This window comes from Diabrotica virgifera, chromosome 1 (genome assembly GCF_917563875.1).
Source record: "Diabrotica virgifera virgifera chromosome 1, PGI_DIABVI_V3a".
Classification (NCBI taxonomy): domain Eukaryota; kingdom Metazoa; phylum Arthropoda; class Insecta; order Coleoptera; family Chrysomelidae; genus Diabrotica; species Diabrotica virgifera.
This window is the reverse complement of record NC_065443.1, coordinates 315,622,573-315,647,869: the sequence shown is the minus strand read 5'-3', so window position 1 is coordinate 315,647,869 and position 25,297 is coordinate 315,622,573. Positions and strand designations below refer to the sequence as shown.

Here is a 25,297-nt window from a genome sequence, read left to right as displayed (position 1 = left end):
TTGAATCAGAATATTTACGCATATTACATCATATACATGCAACGGTTGAAAATAGTGTCGCGTCCGCTTGATTAGCAATTAAAAAGCAAAGGGGTTTTAGATATTGTATTGCAAAAAACTCTTCAAGATTTAATCAATAGATGTTTAAAGAATATCTACCTACCTTTGCAACATTAAGATTTTTAGTTTTTTCACATAGTTTATGAGGGTTAAAAATGGCCGATTTTGCAATTTTTAAAGTTTTAATCGCTTATATGTCAAAGACTATCAACTTTAGAGAAAAGTCACTAAAGACCTTTTCTGTTTGGAATGGTCCAAAAAACCTAAAAAAAACTTTATTCGGTGTAAAAAAAAATAATTTTATGAAAAAAAAAAGAATGTGTGTGTACTTTGTACGCACGTAAGAAGTTATACTTCTACTACATATTATGTGATTTTTAAGACAATACCAAAAATTTAAAAAAATAAAAGAATAAAACGCACACAAACACATTGAAAAATGCCACAAAGAAAAAATGATTTCTGAACGATAATAATTGTTGCCAAAAATTTTAAATACGCATTTTATGAAAAAAAAAAATATATAACAAATATACTTACAATCATAAAATGCATAAAAAAATAAAAACTTGCATCGGGAATCGAACCCATGAATTTCGGGCCGCTTTGATTCGTAATCGAAGCCTAGACTCACTCGTCCAATTCCACATTATTTGTCATGTGGAAAAATAGGGTAACTGAACGTTTTACTGTTTGACAGTGGTTTTGAATAGTTATAATTAAATTATGTAGTTTAAATTTTGTGGAAGAAAATATTAAAATATAACAAAACAGTAAGAAAACAATATATTAGATGAAGATTGGTAGAACTTTTGTTGGTAATCAAATTAAGTATGTAAATCAAAGCATTACATACCAACTAGATAAATAAATCTACGCCAAAAATCATAATTTAAAAATAAAAATCGGACCTAATTTGGGATTTCTCTCTAAAATCCCTATTCTTGAGAAAATAAATGTATGTATTTCAACCTAATCCAAATGTATAATTACAATATGATTATAATAAAAACTACTTACCAAATTAGAATGAGTTTTCCTTGTCCAAAATAGTCCAAAAGTCCAAAAATATAGGTATATGAAAACTATTTAAAAAGGCAGTATAACTATTAACTAACTTTTGTTTGTTGTTTCTTTTCACACAAATTTTAAAACGCAACAACCATAAATAATCTAACTACAGCTGTGCCACAGCCGCCATATTGAACAATTTTTGACATGTCATTTGAACATCCAATCAGAACCAAGTTATAATGCGCATGCGCAGGGATCATAGGTTTTAACATATAAAAATTCACCCTCATATCGCCGGTAAAGAAGTATAACTTCAAAAACCTTTACAAAATTTTTGACTCACTTTTAGACCTGACAACATGCAAATTTGTTAAAAGTGGTCCTTTTTGAATAAGATTGTGCAAAAAATTCGAATCAGAATATTTTTCCTGGCGAATGCGCAGTGGCTTTCTCGACTAAGTAGACCGTAGCTAATTATAACTATGATAATCTTTGAAAAAGAAGATTGACACACAAAAATTATTGACATATTTTGGAACATATATTTGACACAAGCAATTATCTTTTAAGTTTAAATTAAATTATTTGTTTTTAGTTAAAAAAATCATTGGAATATTAATATTACCATATTTTCCGACCCTTTTATAAGTTTTTTAACGCAAACAAAATCGTCTCCCCAGCATTTCCGCTCATGTGTTATAAATTTTACTGAAGCGAGTATTATTTTAATAACTTGTGACTCCTCTGAATGCTTTTTTATTCGCTATAAAGCTCAAGAGCATGAGTTTCGGGTCACTCCATAAAAATCCCCAAAAGCATTATGTGTTTAATGGAACTTTAAGCGCTTTGTGTCACTAAAGTAGACACTTAGTATTGAAATTTTTCAAAATTCAAACAGGTGAATATTTTACCGATACATATCAAAGATATTGCGAAGATTTAATTATTTTTTACATGTATATTGGTAAAAAACAATAAGATAGCTCCACTTAACAAACACTCAATAAACAATATCGACTTTAGATACTTCTTATTTTTCGTCTTTAAAAGCAATTCTGATTAGTTATTGGTGGATTGATACCTCGACGGAAGATTGTTACTCCATATTTTGCGCGGTCGGCCGATATTTCTTCTACCCATTGATGATTTATCTCTTGCTTTTTGACACGTGCCCCATTTTTCTTATGTGGTTATTCCATTCTTCTTTTCTATTTAGTATCCATTAGCTTATACACTGTACGTTACATTGTCTTTTAATATCTTCACTCCTCTTTCTCTCGATCTCTGAACGTATTGCCTGTAATTTTTCTTAGCGCTCTCATCTCTGCCGTTTCCAGTAGTCTTTGTGTTGTGTCTGTATCTATAGCCCGATCAAAGAACAATCTGGCCCAAAAAAAATAAAGGAAGGATGAAAATTTGGGAATAGGTAGTTGAAATTGTCTATTATTATATATGAAAAAGTTTACAATTCTACATCCCCTCCATTTTACAAAAATGGAGGGGAATACCCCCCTCTCAACGGTGAAAAATATACATTCAAAATAAGTCTGAAATTGGATAAAATGACTAATTCTAAGCAACTTTTGTTCTATAGAGTTTTTCCCTTTTCGAGGTTAGTCGAAATCGAAAAGTCAATACTTTTCGAGTTATTTGCAAGTGAATTTGTTCATTTTTAACAGAAAAAAACAGGTTTTTGGACGGTTTTTCGGAGATAACTCAAAAAGTAAGTATTTGAGCGAAAAAATATTCCTATCAGAAATATAGCTTATAAAAAACTGAAAAAAAGGTTGTATGCTTGAGGTCTGTAGATCCAGTAGAAGCAGAGTTGTAGCTAATGTAAAGTAGGTCCTTCTTCATCAAATTCCAAATCGAATATTTCAATGTGAAATAACCCAAAACAGAGCTCTTTTCAGGGAAAATTCATTACAACTTTTTTAAAGTGTTACCACTTCATAAATTTTATCGTTACCACTTCACAAGTTACTTTGCTAATGTATTATTAATATGATATGTAAGTTTCATCGGTTCAAAGTGCTTAATTTTGAAAAAGCTGTAGTTAAAATGGCTTAAACGAGTAACTAATCACGAGTTTAGGCAAATTTTGAACAGCCATAACATAACCAATTTTTGTCTAAAAAGAAAACAAAAAGCAAAAATATTTAGAAAAGTAAAACGTACATTTTATTACTCTTTAAGATTTTTGGTATTACTAATAATTTTTAAGTTAATTCCATAAACAATTCCATTTTTTTTTTCAAAATTAAAAAAATGTTTTATTTTAAACCCAATTTTTTCAAAAATGAGCACTTTGAACCAATTAAACTTATAGATAATATAAATAATATAAAAGTAAAGTAACTTGTGAAGCGGTAACGATTAATTTTATTTAGGAAGCTAATTAGGGGGTGAATTTCGCGATTTTTGTACCAAAAAATAAAAGGGACCAACAATATTTTGAGCGTAACTCACTTATTTTTAATGTTTTTTTTTTAAACAGAAATAAACCTTTTTCTAAACACTTTAAAAAAGTTGTAATGAATTTTCCCCGAAAAGTGATCTGTTTTTTGGTTATTTCACATTGAAATATTCGATTTGGAATTTGACGAAGAAGAACCTACTTTTCGTTAGCTACAACTCTGCTTCTACTGGGCCTGCAAACCTCAAGTTTACACCAATTTTTTAAATTTTTGATAAGCTATATTTTTACTAAGAATATTTTTGAAGTTATACTTTTTACGCGCGATATGAGGGTGAATTTTAATAGGATTAAACCTTTGATTCCGGCGCAGTCGCATTACAACTTTGTTCTGATTGGATGTTCAAATGACATGACAAAAATTATCCAATATGGCAGCTGTGGGACTGTGGTTTAATTATGTATGGTTGTTGCGTTTTAAAATTTGTAGGAAGAGAAACAACAAACAAAAAGTTAGTTAATGGTTATACTGCCTTTTTAAATAGTTTTCATATTATATTTTTGGACCTATTAACATAGAAGAGATGATTTTTGCATGCCAATGTGAAAGCTCATCAAACTGTGACTAGTATGAGTGCCTCAAAATTACTGATAAAAAACCTATTAGCTCGAATTCAAAGCTAAAGAATCTTACATTGGTAAGTGTTTTAAAAATAGTTGATCAAATTTTGTTATGATATTTGAACATAGCCACTTTGCACGATGCAAGTGATTGCGAAATTTATTAGTCGTTATACGGGCTCTGATTGGGTGTTGAAATGATCTGTCATTAATAAATAATTGTTCAATATGAAGGTAAACAAATGTATAATATATTAGTTTTATTGTTGTGAGGACAGAAACAAAAAAGTTTATAATTGTAGTGATTTTTAAATAGTTTTTAAAGCAACAGGTACGTAATAATTGTAGATGTATCATAGGTACCTACCTATTTGAACCTACCAAAATACATAGTATGTAATACTTTTATTTACATAATTTGATTACCATCAAAATTTCTATCAATATTCACCTAATATATTGTTTTCTTACTCTATGTTTTGTTGTATTTTTTCAATTCTAAATCATTTCAATTCAAAATCAAAATAATTTGATTTACATAATTCAAAAATTTCAAAAGTTTAATCCGTTTAGTTAGTCGATCTTCGCACATAATGACACACTGTCTCCGTGGCGAAGCGTTTAATGCGAGTGAACCCCAATACAACGCCAATACCAGCCGCGCTGGTAAGTTGGTTCGAATCCCAATAGAAACTTTTATTTTTTTATTTTTTTTTATACATTTTATGATTGTAAGTATATTTATTATATAATTTTATTTTCAGAAAATACGTATTTAGTTAAAAAATTTTCCGACAATTAATGTTCAGAAATCATTTGTGGCATTTTTAATGTGTTTGTGTGTGTTTTATTCTTTTACTATTTTAATTTTTGGCACTGTTTTAATAAAAATGTTTGAGAAGTAGTAAGTATAAATTAGTTTAATATTTAAATAAAATATAAATAAAAAGTACATTAATTTCGTTTATAATCATATAATCATATAATAGAAGTATAACTTCTTACGTGCGTACAAAGTACACACACATTCTTTTTTTCGCTAGAATACTTACTTTTTGAGTTATCTGCGAAAAACCGCCCAAAAACATGTTTTTTTTGTTAAAAAATGAACGTATTCACTCGCAAATAACTCAAAAAGTATTGACTTAGTGAAAAAACTCTATAGAACAAAAGTTACGTAGAATTAGTTATTTTATCCAATTCCGGACTTATTCTGAACGTATATTTTTTCTACCCCGAGAAAAAAATTTTCACCCCGTATTTTCCAATTTTTGTAAAATGGAGGAATGTAGAATGGTAAACTTTATCTTATATAATAATAGACAATTTCAACTACCTATCCCCAAATTTTTATCCTTCCTTTATTTTTTTGGAGGTTTTCGTAAAATTTTGTGTTCTCTGATCGGGCTACTGGTCTTGTTTCTAATGCCTATTAGTCTGGGCTGATTATCGGAGAATAGGCCATTTTTGGGAAAAGTTATTTACCAGCAATTTTATTGCTGGAATCGAATCTTACGATTGTATATATTAATAATATAGGTATGCAAAGTCCGCAGATAGTGTGCTACTTTTTTTATAAACAAAATGGCCCCCGAAAATAGTGTTTTTTCAATTTTTGCTCTATAACTCCAAAGATTTTAACTTTACACCAAAAACACCCAAATAAAAATTCACCTCAATTAAATTCTGCATAGAGACGTGTTTTTCCCGATTCACTTCGACGAAAACTTTCCCCGGAAAAAGCGGTTTTTTCCAACAAAATCTTTAATTTTCAACTAAAATTTTAGATAAGTAATTGTTAATCAATAATTAAATAACGTGGTAATATAAAAGCCCTCTTCGTAAAGACTATAATTCCAGAAGCCGATAGAAATTGAATACACAGTTTAGCAACAATTGAATGGTTAATTAAAAATTTACGGTCGCTATAATAACGACAATAATTACGATGCATAAGAATAGCTATGATTTTTTTATAAAAAGACACTATACCTATTTAATTTACTTTACAGAATTAAAATTGGACTATTTAAGCGGCCTCAGGAATATTTTAAAATTACAAACAACTTTTTGGCTTATAAACAAATAAAATATCTCGGGAAATGTTAAACTAAATTAAATTATGAAAACGGTATTCGAAAAGCAGCAGCAGGACGCTTCTTTTAAAAGAAAAAACGTTTAATTATGATGAGTAATTCCTGAGATACAATCGGTCAAAGTTGACCGGAATTTACGGCAAAGATATAAACAATAGGATCATAATTTTTAAACCATCACCTTTTTATTTTTGTCCTCTTTCTCCACACCAATTTTCATATCTTTAAAATCCTCACAACATATATTATTATAATAAAAACTATCGATAATACGTGTGAAAATTGCCAAAAATAGCAAAATTCCAATCAAAAATTAGGTTGGAGAAAATGTAACCCTCAAAGTTCAAAAACGGTATACGTTAAAAAAATGCATTTTCTCGGCTTTCCATGGAGCAATTTCCTTCATTCTTTTTTTGTTCCCAAGTAACTCGAGTAGAGCCATCAAACTAACGCATTATTAAATGTCAAACTTGCTTTTGTTTTGTTATAATAAATTAATTTATTTATTATAACACAAAATTTTAATTTGTTTAAATAATTATCCAGCCCTCAAATGAGAATATTTATGTTTTTAACTTTCAAACGTACACTTTTAGTAAGTTTATCTAAAAAAAGCCTACAACTGGAAAAAATATGTAGTTTTCTGTTCTTATAAATAAATTAATCTATTATAACAAAACAAAAGCAAGTGTGACATTTAATAATACGTTAGTTTGATGGCTCTACTCGAGTTATTGGGGAACAAAAAAAGAATGAAGGAAATTGCTCCATGGGAAGCCGAGAAAATGCATTTTTTTACCGTATACCGATTTTGAACTTTGAGGGTTACATTTTCTCCAACCTAATTTTTGATTGGAATTTTGCTATTTTTGGCAATTTTCACACGTATTATCGATAGTTTTTATTATAATCATATATCTTATGAGTATTTCAAAGATATGAAAATTAGTGTGGAGAAAGAGGACCAAAATAAAAAGGTGATGGTTTAAAAATTATCATCCTCTTGTTCATATCTTTGCCGTAAATTCCGGTCAACTTTGACCGATTGTATCTCAGGAATTACTCGTCATAATTAAACGTTTTTCTTTAATAAGAAGCGTCCTGCTGCTGTTTTTCGAATAACGTTTTCAGAATTTAATTTAGTTTAATATTTCCCGAGGTATTTTATTTGTTTATAAGCCAAAAAATTGTTTATAATTTTAAAATATTCCTGAGGCCGCCTAAATAGTCCAATTTTAATTCTGTAAAGTACATTAGATAGGTATAGTGTCTTTTTATGAAAAAATCATAGTTATTCTTATTCATCATAATTATTGTCGTTATTATAGCGACCGTAAATTTTTAATTAACAATTCAATTGTTGCTAAATTATTTATTCAATTTCCATCGGCTTCTGGAATTATAATCTTTACGAAAAGGGCTTTTACATTACCAAGTTATTTAATTATTGATTAACAATTACTTATCTAAAATTTTAGTTGAAAATTAAAGATTTTGTTGGCAAAACCAGCTTTTTCCGGGGAAAGTTTTCGTCGAAGTGAATCAAGAGAACACATCTGTATGCAGAATTTAATTGCGGTGAATTTTTATTTGGGTGTTTTTGGTGTAAAGTTAAAATCTTTGGAGTTATAGAGCAAAAATAGAAAAAAACATGATTTTCGGGCGCCATTTTGTTTATAAAAAAAGTAGCAAACTATCTGCGGACTTTGCATACCTATATTATTAATATATACAATCGTAAGATTCGATTTTTAGCAATAAAATTGCTGGTAAATAACTTTTCCTTGTATTTTGCTAATTAGCCCATAGTATATGTCATTATTGGTATTACACTGATTTTATCAATTTCTGACTTCATCCCAATGTTAATATGTCGGTTTTGCCATGTAGTATTATTAACACATCCTGCCAGTATATTTGCTTTTAGTAAAAGAAAGAAAAAATATTCAAACCTAGGGTATTTACATGAAAGGCAAAATTTTCAACCTAATAGAAACATTAAGAATATTGAAAAATATTTAAAATATTCCTAAAATATATTTAATTGAGAACTTATTGGTCCATTTTCCTGGTAACACCTCCATGGCTTCTAAAAATTGTAAGCCAGATGGATGCTGAAGCGAAGAAGACTAGAGGGAATTCAAAAACTTACAATTCACGACCCCGTCTATTCAGCTGATAAATTCCAACGGAAAATGGGCCTAGTTACTCAAAGGAGTAAAGACCAAATTGAATACATTTTTATTTTATATTTACATGAACTTCGTAGTGTCACATTTCACCACAATTCCAACACCTTATAGTTTTCGTATTCCATCACATCAACAAGCTGGTCAAGCTTGTCTTCATCCTGTTCCTCTTTCACAGTTCTATATTTACTGTACCCGCCAGAGGCCTGCGTAGCTCATTCGTATTCGAGGGCGGTGGACAAGACGTCGACCAGCGTCTTTTGACGACCGCTGGTATATACACCAGGCGTTTTGTCTAACCAACAAGAGAAATTCTCAGGGGAGGGCGATTTCCCCACCCCAAACTGATCTACCAGATACAACGCATTTCCAGGTACATAAGTCGTCTAGTTTGACAATTCCGAGCTCCAACATTGAAAAGATTGCCCATGTTCCCCCGTCTCGGGGGAACATGGGTAATAAGAACGATATATTTTTCAGCAAATCGTACTCGAAATAAAGATAGAGGGTACGGGAGGTCTAGGATGTAATAATAAAGTATCACGATTGTGTAATATTCTCCAATGCACAGGAATCCACAGCTATATAGTCTAGTCGCAACATAGGGGGTCATTAGTTCGCCGCGATTTGATGGTGGTATTATAGGTTTTTTGGGTCGCTGAATCCAATGGAAGTGGTCTGGAAGTCCAAATGTGGTGCTTTTAATTGTTATTAACAAATTATGGTAAAATTTGGTGTTTTTCAGGAATTATTAGAAGCCGTGTAAATAAATTGATAGTGTTAAGGTCTTCTCTGGTGTATTTTTGGTCACTGAATCGAATGCGACTAGTCGCGAGTACTCAAAATATGTTCTTATTTTGTTAATAACAAAATAATTGTTTATTCGCCGAAAACCTCGAAATGCATTATCTACAGCAGGTTTGTAGTCTTTTTCATAGTATCTTTATACGCTAAATCGATTGCCGCTAGTCGTGATAGCTTAAACCACGTTCCGACTTTGTTATTAATAAATTATTGCAAAAATAACGGTTTATAGTACGTTCATCCACGGTTTTTGCTCTATATTAAAAAAAAACAATTGGATTGACATGAAATTTGGCATACACGTAGCTAATATGTCAAACAAAACAAGTGATATTATGCCGATGTCTGCTTTTACCCTGGGGGTGAGTTTCATCCCGTTTCGGGGGTGAATAAAGAAACCTGTAAAATAAGCCCGGAAGTGTATAAACTGATTAATTCTAAGCAACTTTTGTTCTATACAATTTTTTCACTAAGTCAATAGTTTTCGAGTTATTTGGTTTTTTTGTTGAAAAATGAACATATTCACCCGCAAATAACTGGAAAAGTATTGACTTAGTGAAAAAACTGTATAAAACAAACGTTGTTTAGAATTAATCAGTTAATCCAATTTCGGACTTATTTTAAAGGTTTCTTCTTTCACCCCCGAAACGGGGTGAAACTCACCCCCAGGGTAAAAGCACACATCGACACAATATCACTTATTTTGTTTGACATGTTAGCTACGCGCATGCCAAACGTCATGTCATTCCAAGTGGTTTTTTAAAATTTAGAGCAAAAACCTTGAGTAAACGTACTATAAACCGTTATTTTTGCAATAATTTATTAATAACAAAGTCAGAAAGTGCTTTAAGCTATCACGACCAGTGACAATCGATTTATCGTATAAAAATACTATGAAAAGACTACAAACTTCCTGTAGATAGTGCATTATTTCGAGCTTTTCGGCGAATAAACAATTATTTTGTCTTTAACAAAATAAGAACATATTTTGGGTAATCGCGACTAGTCGCATCCGATTCAGCGACCAAAAATACATCAGAGAAGACCTTAACACTATCAATTTATTTACAAGGCTTCTAATAATTCCTGAGAAACACCCAATTTTACCATAATTTGTAAATATCAATTAAACGCACCACATTGGGGCTTCCAGACCACTTCCATTGGATTCAGCGACCCAAAAAACCTATAATACCACCATCAAATCGCGGCGAACTAAAAGTGTCCACGGGACCCCCTATGTTTCGACTAGACTTACTAAGAAATGTTTCGGAATGCTGCTAAAAATAGAATAGTAATGTAATCCTAACTATCTAAAATCTCACTCGACATGACAATGTATGGTCAATGTCTGCGCACAAATGCACGGTACCTTAATAAGGAGATTGTTAGATAAAATAAATCTCCATCAAATAACCGTCGAATAGATCACTTAATTTTAAAATAGATACATATATTATTCTATTATTGTTTTAATTAATATATAAAATAGTCTCAACAAATCTTACCAAAATAATAACTTAAGATCCCAGTATCATCTGTAACTGCAATTCCCGCCAAAAATGTATAAACTAAAGTTCAAGTTATATTCGATAAACCACAAAATGCACTTCGTATTAAAAACGACAGCTAATATAAAGCATGTGCAAGAATTTGCAAAAGTTATTTATATAAAAAATTATATTATCTTAAAAAAATGATAAGCGCCATAGGTAATGAAGATAAATAAATTTTAAAATAGTTTATCAGTAAATTGTATTCAAAAAATATTTTAAAAATCAGACTCAAAAATTTGAAAAGTAATTTAAAGAAATAAACAAATTTATTGGTGAAACGGCCCTAAATATTGATAAGATAAAATATTAAATAACTTTAAAATTAATCATCATGAAAAAATAAAAATTTTGTAAAAACTAAAAATAATATGTAATATGAAACAAATATTTCAAATTTTCTCTAAAATATATTAGAAGATAAAAATTATTATTTGCGTGGCAAATTATTGGGATCGCAAAAAACTATAATATAGGTATATCTAATAATTTTTGGGATTCCCCAAGCTGCTAAGATTCAAGTTACTAAAAATCAGTTCTCTTATTAAGTGCGGTGAGATGCTCTTATAACGCGCTTATAACACATTTCCAACAAGTCTTGTATTGAAATTCCTTTAATTACAAAGAATTTTAACTTTAATGTTGTTCTGAAGCTATTTTTGTGGCATTTTTGTAATTATCTATTTTTAATGGGAAATAAGCTACAATTTTACTTAAAAAAGTAAAGTCGTTCCAGGAACGCAACTCATAAATATTGGCAATATCATTTTAAAGCCTTCTACTTTAAAATGCATAATATACGTCTAAATTGCCGATATAAATGAATCAGATTAAATAAATTATTAGAAGAATTTTTTACTAAGCAACAACATTTTTGTTTAATTCATTAATATTTTTTGTATTTTGACAACGGCATCCGATTTGGACGTCGAAACGTTAATTAAATCATTTTTTTAGTAGAATTTAAACCTCTTTGAAATTAATTACAGCAAATATATTAAGAGTATCAATAACCAAAAGGACAATAGATAGTGATGTATACAATTTTAAATGTGACTGCCCAAAAACCTACATCACTAAGATGGATTTTTATAGAACTTTAGAGTTCTTTATTTATCTTTAAGAACAAATATTAATAAAGAATTTTAACCTATTCAAAATTAACCACAGCAAATATATTAAGAACAACAAAGAAAAAAGCACCAGTGATGTATACAAACTTACATGTGGTAACTACTCAAAAACTTATATCGGTCAATCTGGTAGACATTTTAACAAACGAATAGCAGAACACAAAAGGGCTTTCAATAATAGAAAAACAGATTCTGCTTACGCACTTCATCTTCTAGATCATAAACACCCGTTTTATGACCAACTTCAAATTCCCCGTATTCAAAATAAAATCTTTAATCTGTTTTTGTTAGAATCTATGGAAATGAAGAAATTAAAAAATCCAGATACTAATCTTAATGACTAACTTAACTTATTAATGATCTATGGGACAAAAGTGGTTGAGAAACTTTGATCCTCATCATTAATATAGTCAAACCCCAGTACATATTACCTGTATCTAGAATTCCCGCCAAAAATTTATAACATACTAAAATTTATAAACAAAAAACGGTACCTAATGTGCATAAAGCATGTGGAGAAATTTAAAACATATTTACCCAAAAAAAAATACGTTAAAATTTTTAAAAAGAACAAATAAAATAAAACAAATAAATAAAAATTTTGATCACTGAGTGTGTTCAAAGATTGACTTCTTTTTTTTTTGTTTTTTAAACATATATTTTACTTTAAGTAATTAGGGAATTAAAACGTGAGACTGTCATTGTCAGATGATGCGTAGATATACGCTCCTGTTATGTCTATGTCTCGGATGTTGTTTTTTGATGGAATGTGTCTAAAGATATTCAACCTCTCATCTTTACCGATGAGCCCAGGGAGGTTGAAGAGGGCGAAACACATTTCTGAGAACTGGTGTTTGGATCTTTGATTCTATTCAGAAAATTTTTCCCAGCTCGAAATAGTGGATGTGTGAGTTATTCGTAAGGGGATTTTTCCACATTCTCTATTTCATTTGTTTGATTTTATTATTATTTCATTTGATCAAGAAGAGACAATAAAATTTACAATGGAAAAGGAATACAATAACAGCCTACCTTTCCTCGATGTTTTGATCTCAAAGAAGGATATTGGATATGAGACTCAAGTGTATAGAAAACCAACACACACCAACAGATATCTCAATTACAAGTCAAATCACAACATCAACGTTAAAAAAGGAATCATTAAATCCTTATATGATAGAGCCAAAATTACTTGTTCTAACGAAAATTCCTTTTTAGCAGAAAAACAATTGTTAACATCTGTTTTATTAAAAAATGATTATCCTTTATCGTTTATAAATAAGGAATTGTCAAGATTGGATCGAATGGAACAGAACAACTTAGAACGGGATCCTACAACATTCACCAGAAATAATACGAGGAAAATATCAATACCATATATAAAAGGACTATCCGAGAAACTTAAAACAATAGGAAATAAATTCAACATTTCAACAACATTCAAAACAACAAACACATAGAGATCTATTCTATCTAAAACTAAACCTAACAATGATCAAGAAAGAACAAAGAATTGCATTTATAAAATACCTTGTGAATGCGAACAATTTTATTTAGGTGAGACATCAAGACCATTAGACGTTAGAATAAGTGAACATCAATCTTATATTAAAAATAGAGAATTTGAGAGATCTCAAATATGTCAACACGCATGGGATAATGAACATAGAGTTCAGTGGAGAGATTCAAGTATAGTCCTGAAAGAATCAGATAGTAAAAAGAGAAAAATCAAAGAAGCGGCTCTAATTATGCTAAATGAAACCAATTGTGTCGCAAATTCCTCGGTAGAATGCAGTAGGATGTGGTTACCCATACTGAAAGAGGAAGTCAATAGAAAGAAAATACCAAGATTAGTAAGTCAATAATATCGAGCTAGTACATATTTTATATTTTAGTATTACTTATATATCTAGTATTATTAATATTATTTATAATTTAAACATGTTACAAGTCAGAATTTGGTATTATTTTTTGAGAGTAAATTAATGTAAGACCAAATACTTACGATGTCGGGATAGTATCACAAGGTTTTTCCTGGTTTTCCCTTGTGATTTACTATGAAGTCTCTAACGCGAGAATTTTACTGTCGTTGCATTTGGTTGTCTTTTTAAAGACAGATCACATGCTATAATTTTTTATGACGGATATTCTTGAGTTGGGGTTGATTTCATGTAATCGAATGAACTATCTTTCAGTAAGTCGTCCCAGGAACGCAACTCATAAATATTGGCAATATCATTTTAAAGTTTTCTACTTTAAAATGTATAATATATGTCTGAATTGCCAATATAAATGAGTAAGATTAAATAAATTATTAGAAGAATTTTTTTGCTTAGCAACAACACTTTTATTTATTTTAGTAATATTTTGTATTTTGACAACGGCACCCGATTTGGGCGTCGAAACGTTAATAAAATTATTTTTTCGTTTTAATTGTGGCTTATTTCCCATATAAATAATTAATCATAAAAATGCCACAAGGAAATAGCTTCAGAACAACATTTAAAAAGAACCTTTTATCAATGAATTGTGATAAAGAAATATTTCAAAATTCGCTCTAAAAATGTGAAAAGTTAATTTGTAAGAAAAATAAAATGGTAAAAAATCCACTAAATATCCATCAGACGACATACTAAGTAACTTGAAGATAGATACAATTTGAAATTTGAAAGAAAACACAAAAATTTTGTAATGGCAAAAATTTATATTATAAAAAAAATATATTAAACTTTAATAAAAACTATTGTTTATAATAAGTGGCAAAAAATATGCAAAATATTATAATCACAAGAAACGATAATTTGTGCATCTCATATATTTTCCCGCCAAAAATTTTAAATTTTGAATCTACTGTTCACTTCCTGTAAATTTAGCTTGCTTTAGATAGAAACCACATCAAAAAATATAAATCCATGTTTTATAAAAGTGACTTACATGTATTTTGTTGCCGAAACCCCCTCGTTAAAGTGCTGGGGCACTACTGGAGGGCCATGATGTGGCTACTCGATTATAGGTAAGAATTAAACAAAAATAGCCGAGTATATAAAAAAGAAAAGAATCACACCAGCCTTCAGAACAAACAACAACTGAAGCAAATATAGTAAGAACAACAAGTGACAGAAGAAAAGGCACTTACACCGTGGTATACACGAACTTACATATGATGACTACTCAAAAATATACATTGGTCACACTGGTAGATATTTTAACAAACGAATAGCAAAAACACATGGCTTTCAATAATAGAAAATCATCCGTTTATTGACCAATTTCAAATTCCCCATATTTAAAATAACATCCTTAAACTTTCTTAAGCTTAAATCTGGTGGACCATCAGTGGTCCGCGGGGAAATTTGATTAGTCCACGGAGAATTATTTTTTATTATGTCAAGAGATATTTTTATATTTAAATATTATTGTACGTAAATGATAATGTACGTAGTATTTTACGTAGTTTTTTAATATCTAGTAAATTTTTTTGTATAAAAAAATCTGGTCCACAAAATCTTTTTTTTTTCAATTTTAAGGATCCGTGGGCCAAGAGAGGTTGAGAAGCGTTGATCACCAACATTAATATAGGAAAATCCCAGTATTATCTGTATCTAGGACTTCCGTCAAAAATTTATATTAAAATAAAATTTATAAACTAAATACCTAAAGGGTGAGCAAAAATTTAAAATTTATTTATCAAAAAAGAAAATACTTTATATTAAACTGGGCCTTTTATCTACAAATTGTAATGAAATTTTTCAAAATTCACTCTAAAAATGAGGAGTTAATTTATAAGAAAAATAAAATGGCAAAAAAACCGACTAAATATCCATAAGATAAAATAGTAAATAATTTGTTTAACCAATTTGAAACTTGAACTTGAAAATCTTGAAAAATCTTGTAATGATTAAAAATTTAAATTTTGAAACAAATACTATAAAAATATATTAAACTTTAATAAAAATCATTGTTTACGCAGTAAAAATATCAAGATCACAAGAAACTGTGAATATGTGCATCTCACATATTTTCCCGCAAAAAATTTCAAATTTTGAATCTATTGTTTACTTCCTGTAAATGTATCTTGCTTTAGATAGAAACCACATTAAAAAACAAAAATCCGTGCTATATAAAAGTGACTTACATGTATGTTGTTGACGAAGACCCCGCGTTGGAGTGTTGTGGCACTATTGGAGGCCCATGATATGGCTACTCGATTAGAGGTAAGATATCAACAAAAATAGCCAAATATATAAAAAATAAAAGAATCACACCAGCCTTCAGAACAAACAACAACTGAAGCAAATATAGTAAGAACAACAACTGCCAGAAGAAAAGCAGTTACACCGTGGTATACACAAACTTACATATGATGACTACCCAAAAATATACATTGGTCAAACTGGAAGACATTTTAACAAACGAATAGCAAAATACTGGGCTTTCAATAATAGAAAAACATCCGTTTATTGACAAATTTCAAATTCCCCATATTCGAAATAACATCCTTAAACCATCTTTAGCTTAAATCTGGTGGACTATCAGTGGTCCGCGGAGAAATTTGATTAGTCCACGGAGAATTATTTTTTATTATGTAAAGAGATATTTTTACATTTAAATATTATTGTACGTAAATGATAATGTACGTAGTATTTTACGTAGTTTTCTAATATCTTATAAAAATTTTTTTGTTTAAAAAAATCTGGTCTTCGAATCCTTTTTTTTTCAATTTTAATGATCCGTGGGCTAAATGAGGTTGAGAAACGTTGATCCTTAACAATAATATCTATAGTAAAGTCCCAGTATTATCTGTATCTAGAACTCCCGCCAAAAATTTATAAAAAAATAAAATTTATAAACTGAATACCTAAAGCTTGAGAAAAATTTAAAATTTATTTATCAAAAAAGAAAATACTTTAAACTGGGCCTTTTATCTGCAAATTGTAATGACATTTTTCAAAATTCACTCTAAAAATGAGGAGTTCATTTATAAGAAAAATAAAATGGCAAAAAAACCGACTAAATATCAATAAGATAAAATAGTAAATAATTTGTTTAACCAATTTGAAACTTGAACTTAAAAGAAAAATCTTGTAATGATTAAAAATTTAAATTTTGAAACAAATATTATAAAAATAAATTAAACTTTAATAAAAATCATTGTTTACGTGGCAAAATGTTAGGATCACAAGTAACTGTGAATATGTGCATCTCACATATTTTCCCGCCAAAAATTTCAAATTTTGAATCTAAAGTTTACTTCCAGGGAAATTTTACCTGCTTCAGATAGAAACCACATCAAAAAAACAAAAATCCATGCTATACAGGGTGTCCAGAAACTCTACTGACAAACGAAGACAGGAGATTCCTCAGGTAAATTTAAGATAATTGAACCCAATTCACTTAGTCCTAAAATGCTTCTTAAGGGAGCTAGAGCTCTTTGAAGATGGCGTCTTGTAATTAGTTTTTCTTAAATACCTCCAGAACGCTTCTATTTAGAAAAACAAAAATTGGTACGCGCATTTACCTTCAAGATATAAATCTAATCCGTACATTGCAAATTTCTAGTACCGATCATAGGCGTCCGTTTTGGGTAGGGTAACGGTTATTTTATCGCATAACTTTTTTATTATTAACTTTTATGCATTTCTGACACTGGATTAATACATTGTGAAGTATTCTAGTACTAAAAGGTACTCTTGTTTTAAATCTGTAGGACACACCGTTTTCTAGAAAAATCGATTTGAAAATTTTTCACTTTCTGAATTACAAAAAAAAATTTCAAAAAAAAAACTGTTTAGAAAGACTAAAACTGGTACATTTATTTATATTCCAGAGATAAATCGATTTCATTAATTGCGAATTTCTAGTACTGGTCATAGGCGTCCCTTTTTTTTGGGTAGGTCAACAGTTATTTTATAGCATAATGTTTTTGTCTTGAATTTTCGAGCATTTTTGACACTAGATTATTAAATTATGAGGTATTCGAGTACTAAAAGTTACTCTTACTTTATGTTGGTAAAATACTTTGTTTTTTGTTGAAAAGTCCTTTCAATTTTTTTTCAAATTCCAAAAACGAAAAACTTTGAAATCGATTTTTCTAGAAAACGGTGCATCCTACCGACTTAAAGCAATAGTACCTTTTAGTACTAGAATACCTCACAATTTAATAATCCGGTGTCAAAAATGCATAAAAGTTAAGGACAAAAAAGTTATACGATAAAATACCCGTTGCTCTACCCAAAACGGACGCCTATGACCGGTACTAGAAATTTGCAATCGATGGAATCGATTCATCTCTGAAAAGTAAATATGCATACCAATTTTCGTTTTTCTATATAGAAGCCTTCTGGAGGTATTTAAGAAAAACTAATTTCAAGACGCCATCTTCAAAGAGCTCTAGCTCCCTTCAGAAGCATTTTCGAACTAGGTGAATTGGGTTAAATTGTCCTAAAATTATCTGAGGAATCTCCTGTCTTCGTTTGTCGGTAGAGTTTCTGGACACCCTGTATAAAAGTAACTTACATGTATGTTGTTGCCGAAGCCCCCTCGTTGGAGTGTTGGGGCACTACTGGAGGGCCATGATGTGGCTACTCAGTTAGAGGTAAGATATCAACAGAAATAGCCAAGTATATAAAAAAGAAAAGAATCACACCAGCCTTCAGAACAAACAACAACTGAAGCAAATATAATAAGAACAACAAATACCTGAAGAAAGCGGACTTACACCGTGGTATACACAAACTTACATATGATGACTACTCAAAAATATACATTGGTCAAACATGTAGACATTGTAACAAACGAATAGCAAAACATCCGTTTATTGAAAAATTTCAAATTCCCCATATTCAAAATAACATCCTTAAACTATCTTAATCTTAAATCTGGTGGACCATCAGTGGTCCGCGGAGAAATTTTATTAGTCCACGGACAATTTTTTCTTATTATGTAAAGAGATATTTTTTCATTTAAATATTATTGTACGTAAATCATAATGTACGTAGTATTTTACGTAGTTCTTTAATATCTAGTAAATTTTTTTGTGTAAAAAAATCTGGTCCGCGAATTCTTTTTTTTTACAATTTTAATGATCCGTGGGCCAAAAGAAGTTGAGAAGCATTGATCCCCAGCATTAATATAGTAAAATCCCAGTATTATCCGTATCTAGAACTTCCGCCAAAAATTTATAATAAAATAAAATTTATAAACTAAACACCTAAAGAGTGAGCAAAAATTTAAAATATATTTATCAAAAAAGAAATAGTATATTAAAAAATCCTACAGAAGTAAAAACTTCCTTTGTATAATGGTATAAAAAAAATTTTATTAAAAAACATTAAAAGTCCTCCAAAAGGATTTGCAAAACGTTTTCAATCTGGATCAGATCATCCTCAGTGCCTAGAACGAAGTATTTCCACGTTGGAATGAATGCAAAAGGTTAAAATTAGGTGCTTTTATGAATATTATATACATAAATTGAAATAAAATACATATGCATGTAGGTATTTAATATTCCTAAAGTTTATAAACGTTATTAATTTAAAATTCTAATAAAGAGTTACTTTTGAACAGTTTTGAAAGGTAATTCCTGGTAAGTTTTGCTTCATCACATTTTTTTTACAATAGTAGGTGTATTTTTATTGTATGTAACGGCGATCATATTTTATATGGAAAACCGTAGGACAACCCGTAAGAAAAAATATTTCTCACTGGAATTGCCGACTTTTCTAACTGCATGAGAAATTTTTCGTTTTGAATGTATGTAAGTAGTGAGAGAAGTTGCACATTGTATAGCATCCATAGAAAAATGCTTTACAATGTTTAAACTGGGCCTTTTTCTGCAAATTATAATGAAATTTTTCAAAATTCACTCTAAAAATGAGAGAAGTTAATTTATAAGAAAACTAAAATGCCAAAAAAACCGACTAAATATCCATAAGATAAAATATGTCGTAAATAATTTGGTTAACCAATTTGAAACTTGAACTTAAAAGAAAAATCAAAAATTTTGTAATGATTAAAAATTTAAATTTTGAAACAAATATTATAAAAATATACTAAACTTTAATAAAAATCATTGTTTACGTGGCAAAATATTAGGATCACAAGAAACTGTAAATATGTGCATCTTACATATTTTCCCGCCAAAAATTTAAAATTTTGAATCTAGTGTTTACTTCCTGTAAATTTATCTTGCTTTAGATAGAATCCACATCAAAAAACACAAATCCATGCTTAATAAAAGTAACTTACATGTATGTTGTTGCCGAAGCCCCCTCGTTGGAGTGTTGGGGCACTACTGGAGGCCCATGTTGTGGCGGCCGAGGTCGGCCGCCTCGTCGTGACCGTTGCCTCTGACTCCGGCTATGCCTCGCGATTTCTCTTCGCGGAATGACGCGTTTGCGCACGGCTCCGCTCACCACGCGCGGACTGGCTTCGTTGAGACTCCGCCGTAGATATCGTCCCCGCCGGCCCACACACCAACCTGCCATTGGCTGACGCACGCATGCCGCTAACGCCACTTGTTGAAACGAACCGAAGAGTTTCTCTCAGAAGAAGAATTTATTCATTAGGGCGAGAAAACTTTTGACCCACTGCCTTTAAATACCGCTGAATCCTTATTCTGCTCCGATTCCGGATGGATCCCCGAAATCCCTTTTGTTTCAAAGCTATCGATATTTGGTTTTTTTGGGGACGCCACTTGATTTAGGTAATTGGATTAGTCGACTAGATATATCTACTAAAACTTACATTAACATTATCTTTATTATTTCAATTTTAATTCAACACCTTCACACACAAACCTTTGCTTTTATTTAGTAAATATGTAATAAGTATAACTTTGCAAAAAAGATGAACTAGTTGTATAAACACAATTGATACCTAGCTATGAGCCTAACAACAAAAGGTACACTTTCAAAAAGAGTCTTTTAAAAATCTGAATCTACCGACAACCGATTCAATACGCAAAACTTTGGGGGCAATTCAGAACTGTTACCAGGGCTGTTACTGTTACTGTTTCAGAATGTAGATAGTAAGTAGTGTTAGGAGTTAACTTACTCTACAAGGTTGTATAATTATATTTAGATTGTAAGCAATTAACGCGTAATTGTTTGTTTTTTCTTCAATCTTTGGTTTTAATAAATTAAAGTAAATTATAGCGTTGAATAACTTATGTCGGTCAGTTACGTATGTCGGTCAGTTACACATCCCTTCTATGTTCTATACTTTCTGCAAATATTATTCAATATATCTCGCGTGGCCTCTATACTGTCTGTATGACTTCGTCCCTGATTTTGTTCCGTCTCCTCAGCAAATGGTATGGCTGTTGAGTCTAACATCATGTTGGTTTGATACCACAACGTTTCGGCTGTACCATATCCCTCCTCATGTTCGTAATAAGGCTAGTTGGTCCTGGAAAATAAAATAGAGGAAAATTCTGGAAGTTTTCCCTCTTTTTTGCGGAAGTTGAGGGAAAATGTAGCGGTCATGCTACTGATCCTTTAAATTAATCACATTTATTGCTCCTTTACGAATTTCATTTTGGAGACGCCTGTGGAATCGCCCAGTTGCCTATATTCACAAGAAGCGAGACTGAATCGCGCATGACTTCTATCGGATCGACACGAATCGATTTCGTTGAACATTGAACGGCAGTTGGTCAGGAAAGGGCTCTAAGGGCAGACGCCGCTAGTGAGGTTATTCTCATTTTAAGTGGTGGATTTGAAACAAAATTTTAGATGATAATTAAATACCTATAACTCAAATACCACTTGAAAACTATAGAATCAAAATTAAGCATCTTTTTGGACCTCTTCGCATCACAGAAGTAGATCTACCGGCGCCTGCCTTCGTTTCAGTAAGTACATAATACATTTATATATCTCTCATTCCTTAGTTGTGAAATCCAATACCTCATTGTACATATTCCGTCCGTTATCTGTAGTTATTAATTTTGACTAATAATTTAAATTCCAAATTATAGCTCATATTATTCTTTAGACATTTGCAAAAGAACAGAAAGTCAAGTTTTTTATTGTCTAAATCTAAATTCCAATGTATTTTATACCTTATCATTAGGCTTCTTCTTTCATTTAGTAATATATAAAAAGGTTTCAACAAATAGTATCTATACAGCCTTCTGTCACGCCCATCTACTGCGCAAGAATCTGTCATGTTACCTTGAAATAGATTTAGAAATTTTGACATGACATATGTATACCTAACCTGAGTTTCTGTTTGGTTCCAATACAGTGACCCCGTGCTGTATACACATAGTGTTATAAAGAATGTAACTAAATTTGATAAAATTTAAATTTTACCGGGTGATTCTTATCCAGATTCCATTCGTGTTTTTTCACTTCTCTCCTTTCTCCAAACAACAATTGGTAATAATTACTTTACACTTTCAAATTAAACTGGAGATGTTGAATGTAAGTTATTTAGTTGAAATTATTAACCCGCCATTCGTCGAGTCAGCCAGTAGCGAAGTGTCTTTCAAGTTCAATCCTCTCTCCTTCAAAGAGGAGAACGTCAAACGACCACGAAACACGAATTAAACGGAACGATTCAACAAGTCAAGGAACGATTCAACAAGTATGTTCCGTAGACGCCGAAGTGTGACGTCACGTAAGTAGTCCTTTACGAGAAAATTAGAGAATTTAAATGAGATTAAGGGAAAATAATTTTAAAAATAATTAAAAAGTTCAAAAATAATTCAGTAACGTATCGAACCGTTACACCTTTCTCCTCTGAATATCCTCTGAAGACGCCCTTCTCTAACGTGGCTTTATAACCCTTCGTGGGTTTTAGCCGACTCGACAACATGCTTCCACTCTTCTCTGTCTTGAGCAATCTCCATCCAGTTCGCCATGCCCATAACTTTAAGGTCTCTTGCTATATTATCTCGCCACCAGAGTTGTGGAGGTCCACATGATCTTCTTCCAGTTAAGACTCCCAAACCAGCCTTGTTGTCCTTTCATCAGAATGTCTTCGGTGGTGTCCAGCCCATTGAAGTCGTCTGGACTTTATTTCTTTTATTATGTGGGCGACTGGGTATAATTCTTCGAGTTCTTTGTTAGTTCTAATTATCTCCTTTGCCACCACCTAAACATCACTAGGACCAACAACAAAACAATCAATTAGATGAAATGTAGCTAATCTCTAGTTATGAACTACCTTGGGTATACATCTCGCGGTCGTTTAGGTCGTTGCTTATTTCTGTAAGACGATGTAGGGCCCTTCCAGTTTTGGGCAAAGTCCTTTTTTACGTTTGAGATTGTATCACCATATTGGGTCACTTTTGTCCCGGTAGCATGCATATTGAGCCTGGCCTAACCTTTACCACTTTGAAGCTTCAAACTTTTAAAAGTAAATTAATCGAATGTTTCCAATTTTTCTTTAAAATTTTCGTTGTACATCAGGGATTCCTTCTCTTCCAGTGTTCATCATCAATGGGGAATAACTTCTATAGGCTATCTACAAAAGCAGGAAATATGTACCTTTGTACCACAATTTTTTTGATTATCAGGGATGAACATTGAAAGGTATTTCAACCATTTCGTCTGATTGCGAATGGAGAGAAAATCTTGTTCTTGATGGAATGTAACTCTAAAGGAACTCCATATCTTGATACGTCGAGTGTTATAAATGGTTTTGCCACCACTGTAGTCACTTCTTGGTTTGCAAAGAGTATTCAAGAAAGAATGACTTTGTTTCGAAAAAGTTTCCTTCTACCTAAAGAACTTACAACTATTCTGTCCCTCGTATTTAAAAGACAAGACCTGGGCTGGACTCTACCAATATAAATCCTTTTTGTTTTGTTTTTGAATAATATCTGAAAAAACTGTCCAATCAATTTGTCTCTAGTACTTGGCAAAAAACAGCAATATAGTGGAATATTTTGTTAAACGGCTTTTGCTCTAATGTATGGTAATAAACGACCGTGGAATGGGCGAAATATATTACTGACTTAATTTCAATTTTTCTTTATGTGGGTCAGTCTTTTCATCATTTGTGGCGTTCATTAGATCCATGTGCGTACTGGTCGATTTGTGGGGGTTTTAACGTAGCTGTAGGGACATAACCGAAAAACAGGTGGATGCGCTTGCGGATGTAATGTCGATACCACCAATTTTTACCAAGCCGATACAAACATTATTTTTTTGGTTGTTTAGATACTATAGTAGAGGATCCAATATTATGACGACCTGCACCGATCTCTTTAATGGAAAAAAATTATTTAATATTTGTAATGTAGTATGTTAAAAATTATAAAAAAACAACAATTTATTATTTATTATTTATTATTTACTACCCAAATTATTTATTTAAAATAATTTGGGCTTCTAACCGTTAATAAAATTATTTATATAGAGATATTTATAATTGATCTTCTTTTTTTTCAGGTACAACCTCCGCTACGTAGGTAGGTAATCATCATAGCTATTCGGCCTTTAGAGACAGCTGCTATGCTTCTTTTTCTTAAATCTTTTCCTGTGTAATCAATTGGAGCAAGTTGTATCTCTGTCCACATATAATATGCTTGCGATATTCCAATTTTCCTGTTTTGATGGTATTTGCGATTTCCATTTCTTTATTTATCTTTCTCAGAACCTCTTTCGGAATTAGAGTTAGAAGTATCTCTTCGGAAAGGAAAATCTAGTCAAATATATAAAGGCAAATAGACTCAGATGGGCAGGGCATGTGATACGCAGTAATTACAATCGCCTTATAAATAATGTGTTTTGGGAAAGGCCTTATGGACTAGAAAAGGGGTGGAAGGATGCAGTCAGAGAAGATCGGGAGAAAATGGGACTGAGACCATGGGAAATAGTGACACAGAAATTTCTTATAATATATTGTTTTAGTGCATAGTAGATCTTATTTGCTTTTTTCGTCCTGTATGAGATTTCTTGGTCTAACTTTCCATCCTCTGATATTATTACTCCCATGTATTCAAACGTCGAGACTGTTTGTAATATTTCGTTTTTGCACCTAAATATCGTTTGGTTTATTTCTTTCCTTTTTTTTAAGTTACTATCATGGTTTTCGTTTTCTTTACATTTACCTTTATTTTAAAATTTTCTATTTCTACCTTAATTCTACCAGATATCGGTTAATTTCTGCATTTTCTCTTTATCGTTTGCTATTATTACTAGGTTATCTGCATATAGTAATCCCTCCATTCTCACTGGTACTAAATTCCTATACCCTAGTGTTGACTGTAATTGCCTTGCCCTTCTTTTAGCGCTCTTCATTACTCTATCCATTACTAATATGAATAAAACTGGGTTGAGACTGTCCCCTTGTTGTATTCCTCTCCTTAGGTTTATTACTAACGATCTGTTTCCGTTTATTTGAACTTTAGCGAGTACATTTCTACATGTACTTTTTGCCACGCTTATTATATTTTGCC

The 25,297-nt window shown here is 31.0% G+C and overlaps 1 protein-coding gene across 3 annotated transcripts in view; it reads right to left on the bottom strand.

The window, feature by feature from the left end:
- Positions 1-20,316, bottom strand: part of LOC126879248 (synaptic vesicular amine transporter) — a 332,565-nt gene extending 312,249 nt beyond the window's left edge. Inside the window, exon 1 of one of the 3 annotated variants that reach the window (XM_050642307.1) lies at positions 20,134-20,316. The gene's annotated coding sequence lies outside the window, so the exon portion shown is untranslated. Of the gene's footprint in view, positions 1-16,021; positions 16,038-18,402; positions 18,456-20,133 lie in introns of those variants that run through there. The other 2 variants (XM_050642308.1, XM_050642309.1) reach the window with 2 other exon arrangements.
- Positions 20,317-25,297: the final 4,981 nt, after the last annotated feature.